Genomic DNA, 13045 nt, shown 5'->3' with positions numbered 1-13045 from the left:
GTGTGCCAAATATGAGCCCTGTGGCCTTTGTAGTTTTGGAGATAGCCCTGTTAATATGAAGCGTAAGAAGGAGGAGAAGGAGAAGAAGAAGAACTAGATGGCACTGTTGTGTTTGATCAAACACGAATATCTATGCCTGTGATTCCCACCGTAACCCCAAACTTCGCACCACCATGACACTCTTAACTCACCCTGAAACCCCGTAGTATGTTTAATGCTGAAACAGCTATCAGTATACCAACCTAGAGCATTGTAGCTGCTTTATTTACCGAGTAACGGCCGGCCCTATGTTTTAGCATTTGGGGCCCTGGGGCCCATATTATGTGCCATATAGGGCTTGTATATTCATATAACAATATAATGCTAACGATCTATTATTGTACCAAATCTGAGCCATGTAGCTACTTTATTTGCTGAAAAACGGCCGGCCCTTTGTTTTAATATTTGGGCCTCTGGGGCCCATAGCTTTTAAAATCTGGGGCCAAAATGGGCACAATGCATATCTACAAGTTTAGGCCCATACGTGTGCCACACATGAGCCCTAGTGCCCTTGTAGTTTTACAGCTAACGTTGTAAACCTGTTGCCCCTTATAATAACATTTGGGGCCCTGGGGCCCATAATATATGACATATAGGGCTCATGTATACCTATAAATATAGAGTACCCCTAGGCCTATCAGTGCAACAACTCACGGCCCTGAGGCCGCTTTATTTGATGAGAAATGGCGTTCTTTGTATTTTTACATTTGGCCCCCTGACCTTTGACCTATGGGGCAGTTATTGTGTTCTGGTTCTAAACCCTTGAAGTGAAAACTCATCATTTTATGGTAGTCGACTTTTAATTGATGGCATTAAGGTTAGCAGCTATTTGAAATTGCAAATAGTAATGAGCTTTGGGAAATATTGCATTGCTCAATTCATAGCAAGTCATGTAGCAGAATCCAAATCACAGATATACTTTTGTAGGTCCTGTGGTTCTTGAGTTATGTTGTAAACAGGGCTGAAACAACAACACTTTTGTAAAACGTACATAACTCATTTGCAATAATAAATTAAGCAAGTTTTCCAAGTATATAATTTGTAGAATGCAAAATATCAAGGTGTTATTTTTCAATAATATATTGATTTAGATAATGACAATATACTTTTTTGGTTGCTACAACCAACAATACCTGTCTACCCTTAAGGTACACCTTACACTATGGATCAGGAGGTAAACATTTTGGTCTACAATTACTCTACATCATACATCCGCTAATCCCAAGGTGTGGTAGTCATAAGTGTCACTAGTCTGAGAAGAAAGTGTGGGTCGTTAGTCCTAAGACTTGCTAGTCCGAATAAAAAAATAGGGTTCTCTAACCAATTATGTTTGGACTAATGAACCATGTTATTATTTTTGCGGACTAGCGAACCACATGTTGGACTAGTAACCTTCACTGTACATTGGTTTGCCTGAAGTTTGGTAGTGATGTAGTGCGTACATGTATTTTGGTGGGCTCACTCGGTATTGAGTAGTGTGTGTTAAGTTAATTGCACAGAACGCACACGTACAAGGGTGGTTAGCGTGGCACAACTGCAAGACATTAACGTCACTACCTAACTTGATGTGAACCAAAGAATAGTGTCTTAATTCTACTTTTATATTTTGTAAGATATAGTGCATTGCACTTGTATGCATCAAATGTCAGTATCACTTGTTGAGGTCCTTATTGTATTTATAATTGGAGCAAACATTTACCAGTGCACTATGGATGTAGTTAGTTTATGCACCATATAAATTACTATGCAAGTATTTAAGTTCTCACAAAATGTTCACCGTCCACATTAAGATTTTTCTTCAAAGTTGAATTGTTGACATTTCAGTCTGGCAGCATGTTGGGAAAGTGTTGAATGAATGCGACAGATAATAGATGGCAGCTTTTGATTTCCAAATCATCATCCTCTGTCTTTTAATAATTGTGCCATAAAGCCAGTATCCTCCGTAGTACTGCTACACCTGGAAATTTAAATAAAATGATTAATTACACGTTATTATCAGGAGCAATACGAATATCCTAAAATTTTCGAAGTAAACTGTTTGCTGTGGTTTGGTATTGAGACTAAAGACGAAGTGAAAATCATGTGCCGGTTAAATGTGTTTAGTTGTGTTTTTTGCCACAAAATGTAATGGTTATATAAACGAAAGCACCTTGCAGAGTCGTGTACGTATACAAACATGCCACAACATACATGTACTAAGGTAGCTGTACACACAGATATAGGTATAATGAATGACTATTGCGGACATAATAAATTAATTAATGTCGGCGAGCAGGGCCCATACCTAGTTACCAGTGGACAGTTTGGCTGGGGGATCCCTCATTCAATACATTGTGGCTGCAGGAAGCTGCAGCTAGGCTGGAGAAGGCTGTACACTAGTAAATAAGTATGGGCCTATGCAGAGCTGCTAACATGTGAATCTTGAAAAAAGGGAGATTTCCTGTTGCAATCAGGGAGATTTGTCAAAATGTGTACATCTTAATGGATGAAACCATTTCCTTTTCAGGGAGATGACCAAAAATTAAGGGTTCTGAAGGTTTAAAAGTAGGGAGTCTCCTGCGAAAAGAGGTTGAGTTGGCAGCTCTGCCTATGGTAACCAAATATTACTAACCTTGTGAACAAGTAGAGTAGATTTGAAACTGGTTAAAAAGTTGTGAAGTTGGTATTGGAAAGTTGAATTATGTCAGCCTGTGATTTGTAGAGATGCAGAGATGCTGTGATGTAATTGAGTTGCCATGAAGTTGGTACTGTCTGCGATTGATAGAGATGTAGTTGGTACTGGCTACAGATGTAATTGGGGAGACATGGTACTGCAAGTAGTGCTTCTGCAATGCTCTTGTCCACCTTAGTGTGTACTGACAATGAAGAGTATAATACATGTATGTAAAATACAAATGGTATAAATGAAGTTAAAAACTTGACGTTTTGAAAAGACAAGACTAATGACCTTTCTTTTTCAAGAGATTAAAAACAGAGCCAGCTCTCGGTATACAACTTGTAGAGCCCAGCTGTAATTATAAAATGAGAAAATTCATGTACATGGGGTGAAGCCTTGGGATTTTGTCAAAATGTGTACATCTTAATGGATGAAACCATTTCCTTTTCAGGAGATGACCAAAAATTAAGGGTTCTGAAGGTTTAAAAGTAGGGAGTCTCCTACGAAAAGAGGTTGAGTTGGCAGCTCTGCCTATGGTAACCAAATATTACTAACCTCGTGAACAAGTAGAGTAGATTTGAAGCTGGTTAAAAAGTTGTGAAGTTGTTGAATTATGTCAGCCTGTGATTTGTAGAGATGCAGAGATGCTGTGATGTAATTGAGTTGCCATGAAGTTGGTACTGTCTGCGATTGATAGAGATGTAGTTGGTACTGGCTACAGATGTAATTGGGGAGACATGGTACTGCAAGTAGTGCTTCTGCAATGCTCTTGTCCACCTTAGTGTGTACTGACAATGAAGAGTATAATACATGTATGTAAAATACAAATGGTATTTCATGAAGTTAAAAACTTGACGTTTTGAAAAGACAAGACTAATGACCTTTCTTTTTCCAAGAGATTAAAAACAGAGCCAGCTCTCAGTATACAACTTGTAGAGCCCAGCTGTAATTATAAAATGAGAAAATTCATGTACATGGGGTGAAGCCGTGGGATTTCTTTATAGAACTCATACCATCCCTCTGACATACATGTACCTTACGCTAAAGCGAAAGGCATACAAATATGATAACCAGGTGCTTACTTACCTTGTGAACAAGAAGAGTAGATTTGAAACTGGTTGAAAAGTTGTGAAGTTGGTCGGAGTCGGAGATTTGTAGAGATGTAGTGGATACTGGTCAGATGCAACTGGGTTGGCATGAAGTTGGTACTGCAAGAACATGCAGTGCACCTGCAATGCTGTAGTTCATCTTAATGTATAGTGACAATGAAGATTCAGGATCAATGCTGTGACACTGTGTATTTCTTGAGTTTGGACATTTTGACTGCTGATGGTGACGTCATGCTGTGTGCAACATATTAGTTGGAATTTTGTTTATAAAACACTAAATATAGAAATAGGCTTGGCATTCTGTTCACATTCTGTCATCTGTTCACATTCTGTCATCTGTTCACATTCTGTCATCTGTTCACATTGTCATCTGTTCACATTCTGTCATCTGTCCATTCTGTCATCTGTGCACATTCTGTCATCTGTTCACATTCTGTCATCTGTTCACATTCTGTCATCTGTTCACATTGTCATCTGTTCACATTCTGCCATCTGTTCACATTCTGTCATCTGTTCACATTCTGTCATCTGTTCACATTCTGTCATCTGTTGACATTCTGTCATCTGTTCACATTCTGTCATCTGTTCACATTGTCATCTGTTCACGTTCTGTCATCTGTTCACATTCTGTCATCTGTTCACATTCTGTCATCTGTTCACATTCTGTCATCTGTCCACATTCTGTCATCTGTCCACATTCTGTCATATGTTCACATTGTCATCTGTTCACATTCTGTCATCTGTTCACATTCTGTCATCTGTTCACATTCTGTCATCTGTCCACATTCTGTCATCTGTCCACATTCTGTCATATGTTCACATTGTCATCTGTTCACATTCTGTCATCTGTTCACATTCTGTCATTCTGTTCACATTCTGTCATCTGTTCACATTCTGTCATCTGTCCACATTGTGTCATCTGTCCACATTGTGTCATCTGTCCACATTGTCATCTGTTCACATTCTGTCATCTGTTCACATTCTGTCATCTGTTCACATTCTGTCATCTGTTCACATTCTGTCATCTGTTCACATTCTGTCATCTGTTCACATTCTGTCATCTGTTCACATTGTCATCTGTTCACATTCCGTCATCTGTTCACATTCTGTCATCTGTTCACATTCTGTCATCTGTTCACATTCTGTCATCTGTTCACATTCTGTCATCTGTTCACATTCTGTCATCTGTTCACATTCTGTCATCTGTTCACATTCTGTCATCTGTTCACATTCTGTCATCTGTTCACATTCTGTCATCTGTTCACATTCTGTCATCTGTTCACATTCTGTAAAGAAATGAAGTTTGATCTTGTAAACATTCAACATTATATACATGCATGGAGAAATATGCTCAACATTCTGCTATCATTCTGTTGATGTTCTGCAAATAAATAAGCTTGACATTCTGTTAAAATTCTATTCACATTGTGCATCAACAGGTTTGACATTCTGTATCTAGATATAAGGGCAATTACACTGTGTTAATATTTTGGATGAAGTATGTTTGACATTCTGTAATAATCGTCCACATTCTGTACAGGTAATAATTTTGACATTATCCACAGAATAAGACTTGGTATTCGAGATTCTACACTGAAATATGTTTGACATTCTGTTAACATTCTAGAAATAAAGTTGGCATGGAAATTGGTTTACATTCTGCTTACATTTTACAGAACAATAGGCTTTACATACTGTTGACATTCTGCATAGAAACAGGGTTGACATTTTGATAACATTGCTTTATAGAAACAGATTTGACATTCTGTATAATTGTAATATATAAATTACATGTTTGTATTCTGCATAGTAAACTGCTTGGCATTTTCTTAAAACAAAATAAGTTTGAGATTACAGTATGTTCATATTCTGTACAGCAATAGTCTGGCCATTATGTTCACATATAAAAATATGCTTGACATTTGGAAAAGACTTTTGTTCACATTCTGTATTCCATTAATATTCTGAAGACAATAAAAATAGAACATTGTGTTCACATTTTGCATAGAATGCTGACATACTGTGCACACAAAATAGGCTAAGATTCTGTTATCCTTTTTACATTTATGAACATTCTGCATGAAGCAGGGCTTGATGTTGTGCTAGACATTCTATAAACACTTCATCTTTCTTTATGAAACTGATTGGGCATGAGATTTAGCATGATGTTACTATTATAAACTGTAGTTACGTTCAGCTTGTAATTTCTGGTCAAAAGTGAGGATGACATGAAAGTCGGAAGACTGTATGTTTGCCATTAACACTTCATTACTGCACTGTTACATTGATTCTAGAGGAGATTTCTATGATTTCATACAAAGAGCAACTGGTTCATGGTAGCTGAAATGTGATGATAACACTGATGCATTACATTCTACAGGCATTGGCTTAATGTAAACATGGTCTAGCAGAGTTCCTTTAGCAGTGGTAGGAGAAGTTATCAGTTGGTGATATGTCTGTAATGCATTAATTGGTGGTTTCTTCAGTAGATCATGATTGAAATCGCCCAAAATAACAACATAATCAACATCTAGCATCTCTATCTGGGTGCACAAGTTGTTAAGCACATCGGAAAGAATAGTAATGCTTGTACTGACTGGCTTGTAGACTGTCATGATAACCATAGATGGATTGCCATTGGTTCTTATAGCAAGAATATCACATTCATCTACTTCAAGTGGTAGTGCAGTAAATGAAACACTCTCATGAATATACATTGCAGTACCTCTGCCTTTAGCATGTTCAGGTTGTTTTCTCATGGCAACAAGTTGATATGCAGGTATTTCATAGTTACTCATGTTATGATCAGTACTCAACCATGTTTCTGATAGGGCTATGATATGAGCTTTCCTGATTTCAAAGTCACATTTGATATCATCAATGTGTTTGGGAAGACTTTGTACATTGTGATGAACTATTATAAAATGTTCTCTGTGATTGGTGTGCAGAATCGGGTTAGCAACTGAAAGGTCACATGGTAACATATTTGATAAGTGCTGCTGAAGTGTTTCATTACAGAAAATTCTCTTTTGATCATAGTCTGAGAGATATAGACCAGTGAGGTGTGTGACACGACTAATTGCAACATAGGCCATGCATGCTTTTATTCCTTTCAACGAAATAACTGCTTGATCTGTTGACTGTCCTTGTACCTTGTGCATAGTGATTGCCCAGGCTAATTTCAGTGGATATTGCTTCCGTATTCTAGTTTGATGGCCATATTCATCATGAATTTCAATGCTTTCTTTATGCGGTTTTATGACAACACAGCTAGCATATTCATTTGGTAGAGGGCTTTTTTGTCTTGCATTTGCACCACACTTTGCATTATCAAATTGTACATAGATAGCACTTGGTTGATTGTTTGCATCATCAGGTAGGATCGATTTGACTGTGCCAGTGACTCCATTGCAAAGACCGTCAGGTACATCTAGATTTGTTGTAAGCATTACTCTAGCTTCCACTGCTAAGCATAGTTGAGATTGCAGCACTGTTTTACCAATTTCTTCAGACTTGTATGGTATTTTCCTGGTTTGACTTTGTCCTGCACGTTCTTTGATATCAAGAGCAAGGATGGTGGTTTTTGACTTGGAAGAGATTCTAGCATTGTTTGGTTATGTTTGTCAACATCTTTATTGAATGCATAGATATGAAGTGCTTCCTTTGGTGGAGTCAAATTTGTTTCAGATTCAAGTGTTCGTGACAAAAGCTTTCTATTATCATCTGGATTTATAGCATCACCTTTTTTTCTTGCACGTAGCGATTAAGTAGTTGTGCAAATTCAAGATCATCTTGTTGGCGCATGATTTGTGTGAGTTCACAGACTTGGAAATTGTCAGTCCACATGTCATTCAATGGATTATCATCAGGTACACATAATGAAGTGGAATTGATGGGTGGTATTTGATAGAAATCTCCGACAGCTAATACTGAAATATTGCCAAAGAATGAACGATCTGAAGCTCGCTTGATTTGCTGTAGTCTACCGTGAATGTATTGTAACTGCTTTTTGCTAACCATTGAGATCTCATCTATGATCAGTAACTGCAAGTGTTGCAACTTTGTACGCATAGTATTGAGTGACTCTTCTCTAAGTGGTTTGTAATCTTTAGTCGCATGGATACTGATATTCAGAGCAGAACAAATTGTTTGTCCTTCAACATTGAAAGCAGCTGTGCCAAGGTGTGCAACAACCAGTACTGTCTTTTCTTGTTGTGTTTCACGTAAGGTGTCAAAGATTTTCTCTGCATGATATCTGATACATCTTGTTACATGAGATTTGCCTGTGCCAGCTCCACCAGTGAGAAATATTCTGAAAGGTTCTGGGTTTTCACCATTCATTTTTTTCATACACCATTGGTGGACATACTTGAAAAGCTGTAACTGTTTATCATTGAGAGCTCTGATCATTGATGCCACTTGGTCATCTGAGGGAACTGATCTTATTGTTTCAACTGGTGATCGATATTGGTTATCATTGCATTTGTTGGATGGATTTGCTTGCAATTCAGGAATTTCAATGTCATTGAAATCATCATCAGATTCATTGTTTAACATGATTTTGTCTTCAAGATCATCAAGGCGTTGTTGTTCAGCTTGTGGTGCTAATGCAGCCCATGCATCTTCAAGATTATCATTTGCATTTTGCAATTCATTCCATGCAGTATCTATTTTGTCATTGATAGGCTCATACTTCTTCATGTTGTCTTTGATGACTTCTTTCACAGATTTCACCCCTTCAGGTGTTCTAACAAAACCAGTGTGATAGTACAATGCAAAGCTTTCAAAATCTTCTGGCTTGAGCTCAATGTTACGATGTGGCAAGTACATGCGTATGATGTTCATATAGTACTTTTCAGGATCTTTTTCAAGCTTTATCTTTGGATAGCGTACAATTGCAGGTTTGCCTACACGTTCTATTGCAATTCCAAGATCTCTGCCTAGATACTCAAGATCATACTTTCTGCTTGTATTTCTTGAACTTTCTTCCTCTTCATCCGATTCATCATTACTAGCTCTGTTTCCAGTTTTTGATGATGCAAAGCGAAACTTGGATGCAAATGTTGCCAAGCACATGTCATTGAAATTGGGCATGTCAGGTCTGCCATAATACTTTTCAAGCAAATTTGTCATCCATACTGGCTCTGTGGGGTCTTTATTTTGCATCAGAGATAGTGGCAGTGATATTCTTTGACCATCTGGATCTGTCTGTACAAAAATGACTTCTCTTGTACAATCTTTCAAGTGCATGCTACATACTCTGTATATACTTTCCATAACACTTAACTCTCGACTGTGTAGATATACATTTCCAATTTTTCTCAGCTCTGTAATAGCATCACTATTGTCTTGTCTGGCTTCTTTCTGTGCATTTTTCAACAGATCACCTACTTGACGTTCAGATTTGGTTAAATACGACATGATATATTTGATACAACTATAAGCATCAAGTACAAGTTGAATGTCCATATTGCCATTCCAAGCACTTATCAGGTGAGGATTGTAGTTATTGATCAAAACTTCTGCAGGTTTTCTTTTCAGATATATGGTAGATCGTGATGCGAGTGTTTCAAGTGCCATTTCTAGTTCTGCTTGAGAAACATTTGCAGCATCAAAGATTTCAGTAACAGATGTCTTTTCTGTGATTTCTATATCTGGGTCAGTCAGAGTATCATGTATTTTCTGGATCAATTCTTTAGCTTCAATTGTTGCATCTGCCTCTCCTTGATCATCAAGTACATGTAATTCATCAGGAGTGTCATCATTACTTTCATCTTCATCATCATCTTCATCATCATATGTATCTAGGTTTCTAGCTATGAATGTTTGTTCTGAAGGTGGTTTTGGAAAGTTGAATCTACATGTTTTGTCTGTTTTTGCGACAAGACTTGGTATGATTCTTGCTATGCATTTGGCATGATTTGACAATTTCATGGAGTTCTGGATCATCATCTTCAGATGGTAGTTCACATGATACATATTTGTCAACAAATTCAACAATGTCACAATCTGATACATCATATACATCAGGAGCATCTTCTACCCAAACTAGCATATGAATGTGTGGCCAACCTCTCTGCTGGAATTCTATACGATAAAAATAGTCAACAACTTTGCCAATAGGTTGAGCAGGTGATTTAAGGATATCTTTGATGTACTTTTTTACTCTGTGCTCAAACATTCTAGCAGGGGTTACTGTGTTTGAATATATGTGTTCACAATGTGTATTCCAATCCATATCTTTGTGCTCTTCTGGTGTAAGAGGTTGTTTGCCTTGCTGTTCAAGAATTGCATTGTCAATTTCAATCCATCTACGGTCAGCAGCACTAAAGGTTAGAAACCATGTGGGAATGCCAATTTGTCGAATCATTGCAAATAAATCTTTGAGAGTTGCATCCCAATAAGATGGTGTTCCTCTTATTTGTCTCAAATATCGAAATGCTGAATCTCTTTCAATCATTTGTTTAACTTGATCTTTGTCTGCAAGCATGTCAGGTGTGATCGCCTTTCCATCAGGAGTTTTGGTATGGCCTTGTCTCATAGCAATTGAAATCTGAGATGTTATCATGTTCAATTCTGTGGCATATTGAGCAAAGAAAATATACTGTGGATCACTAGCAAAGCGAGTATCTGACGAAAATAGATGTGCATTGAAATATCTGCTTGGAGAAACCTTTGGATTTCTTTGTTCTTTGTATGTATTCTTGCCATCAGGAAATTGAACTGGGAATGCTTCTGCTTCTACATTGAGAACACTGATAGGTCTGTTGCCTTCTGCAGGTGCAAGACTAAGTATGGAATCATCAAGGTGATCTGCCACATATTGTGTAAAGTCAACTGGCTGCAAACATGATATGAGTGGTACCGATGTGTGAGTGATATCATCATCATTGTTACTGTCATTCTGATTTGTTTCACTGTTTTCCTCATTGACATTGGCATCATCATTTTCACTGTCATTATGATTTGTTTCACAGTTTTCCTCATTGACATCGTCATCATTGTGATCATTATTTTCACTGTCATTCTCATTTGTTTCACAGTTTTCTTCATTGACATTATCATTATCACTGGCATGATTTGTTTCACACTTTTCCTCATTGACATCTTCATGATCATTTTCACTGTTATTCTGATTAGTTCCACAGACTTCCTCATTTGCATTTTCAGGTTGATCTTGATATCTTGTATTATCAATCTCGGGTTCATGGGTTTCTGTGGATGCAGTTTTGGGTAAATCTTCATCTTTGTTATCATCATTTCTATTATGCACTGATTCAGAAATGTCATCTTCAACTTCAGAGTCACTTATATCCATATCAAAAGGTTCTTCAATTTCAGAGTCACTGATTTCCATATCAACAGGTTCTTCAAGTTCATTTGTTATGATAGATGCAGTCGTACTAAGAGTTTCATTGATCTCATCGTGGTTGTTTTCTATTTCTGAGGGATTTTGTTGATCTGTCAGGTCTGCAATCTGATTTGGGTCCAAGTTAATATTGTCATTTTCCGATTCGAAGTCTTCAGAATGTTCAGTGGCTATGATTGGATCGTTGTCAATTGCATCCAGTTGATTAGCATCTACTTCAATGTGTTCAAACACTGGATTTGTTTGTTTCAGTATATTGAGAGCTGTTCTGATCTTACTGGGAGAAACTTGCTTGTACATAACATGACCTTTGTATTGCAATTTACGTTTCAGTTTGACTCGAGCGATACTGTCATCATTGGGAAGACGTGGCAATGCTTTTGCTGTACTATCTACATCAGATTTCACACAAACAACCTGGCCATGAATACCTTTCTGACAACCTTTGTATAAAGGAACTAATTTCATGAAAGGAATCACAGGTGCAATCAAGTGTCTTTCAAGGATGTTAAGTTCTGACAATTCTGCAGGTTGTGGGCACAGTTCCAGGTTATTGGCTTGTGACAATCGTGGCACTATATTCTGTTTGATGTTGTTGTGACATGTTTTACAAATCCATGCATCAGTTGGGAGTGTTTCATAATTAGCATTGGATGACATTGCTGATAACAAACTAGTTTTGCTGTATTTTGCTTTGTTGAACGGTACAACTTGATTTCTGAATAATGAACGATTGCATATAAGACATGTGTAGATTGGTTTCTCATTTTGGATTTCAGTCTTAAATTTCAGGACAACTTTTGCAATGTCACTTCTAGAAGATTCATGAGAGGTTTTTGTTTGTTGAATTTGTCTAGCTCTTCTTTCAGGTTCTTGATAGGCTTCTCTCCTTTGGTTCAGAATTGCATCTCTATTGTTCAAGTAGTATATGCTCCTTTTAATCAACATCAAAGCTTTGTTTCTAATGTAATTCATCCTTTTCTTTTCCAGTATTGTATCTTTGTTTTTTGTGTAGTTTTCTTTTCTGTTGTTCAGTACAGATGGTCTGTTTGATCTGTAGCGGTCTTTTCTATTTTTCAGTACAGATGGTCTGTTTGACTTGTAGTAATCTTTTTTATATTTCAGTACAGATGGTCTGTTTGATTTGTAGTAATCTTTTTTATGTTTCAATACGGATGGTCTGTTTGATTTGTAATAATCTTTTTTATATTTCAGTACGGATGGTCTGTTTGATTTGTAGTAATCTTTTCTGCTGTTCAGTATCAATGACTTGTTTGAGCTGTAGCTGTTGTTCCTATTTTTAATTATGGATGGTCTGTTTACACTGTAGCTGTCTTTTCTGTTTTTCAGTATGGATGACCTGTTTGCCATGTAGTGTGCTCTTCTCTTTTCTAGTATTCTCTCTTTGTTCTTGGCATAATATCTTTTACTCTTGGCTTGACGTTTTGCTTTTTTTATATCATTTTCTGTCCAAAAGGAACAACCTGGCTGATCATAATCACTGAGAATGTTTGATTTATTTGCGGACTTGCACTGCGGACCTGTAGTATGACTGGTAATTTCTGAAACACTTTGACCTGAATTGTCAACAACTGTACATGAGTTTGAATCTGAACATAAAGAATCAGTAGTGATTGTTTTAGTCATGTGACTTGTCTTGACACTTTCATCTGAATGCTCATTGAAAACTTGGCATGGATTAGAAATTACATTTGGTACTGACCTCTGAACTGAGGTAGATCTTCTCTCATCTCTGCTTGCATATCTGACAGAATGTGTAGAATGTATTGGATCTGTGGATTCAATTAGGAAAACAGCATTCATTGTGGTTTGATTGTTATATTCATTAGATTCATTGCATTCATTCTTTAC

At 37.2% G+C, this 13045-nt stretch overlaps 1 long non-coding RNA gene across 1 annotated transcript; it reads right to left on the bottom strand.

Annotated features, from left to right (window-relative positions):
• Positions 1–1074: 1074 nt before the first annotated feature.
• LOC140145766 (uncharacterized) lies at positions 1075–3217 on the bottom strand. Its single transcript, XR_011858131.1, has 2 exons — positions 2651–3217; positions 1075–1996 (listed from the first exon to the last, which is right to left on the bottom strand). It is a non-coding gene; the product is annotated as an uncharacterized lncRNA (long non-coding RNA).
• Between the last annotated feature and the right edge of the window lie 9828 nt (positions 3218–13045).

This window comes from Amphiura filiformis, unplaced genomic scaffold (assembly GCF_039555335.1).
Source record: "Amphiura filiformis unplaced genomic scaffold, Afil_fr2py scaffold_597, whole genome shotgun sequence".
In the NCBI taxonomy this organism is placed as follows: Eukaryota; Metazoa; Echinodermata; class Ophiuroidea; order Amphilepidida; family Amphiuridae; genus Amphiura; species Amphiura filiformis.
Note: the sequence above shows the minus strand (reverse complement) of the source record. Positions and strands in the feature narration are given on the sequence as shown.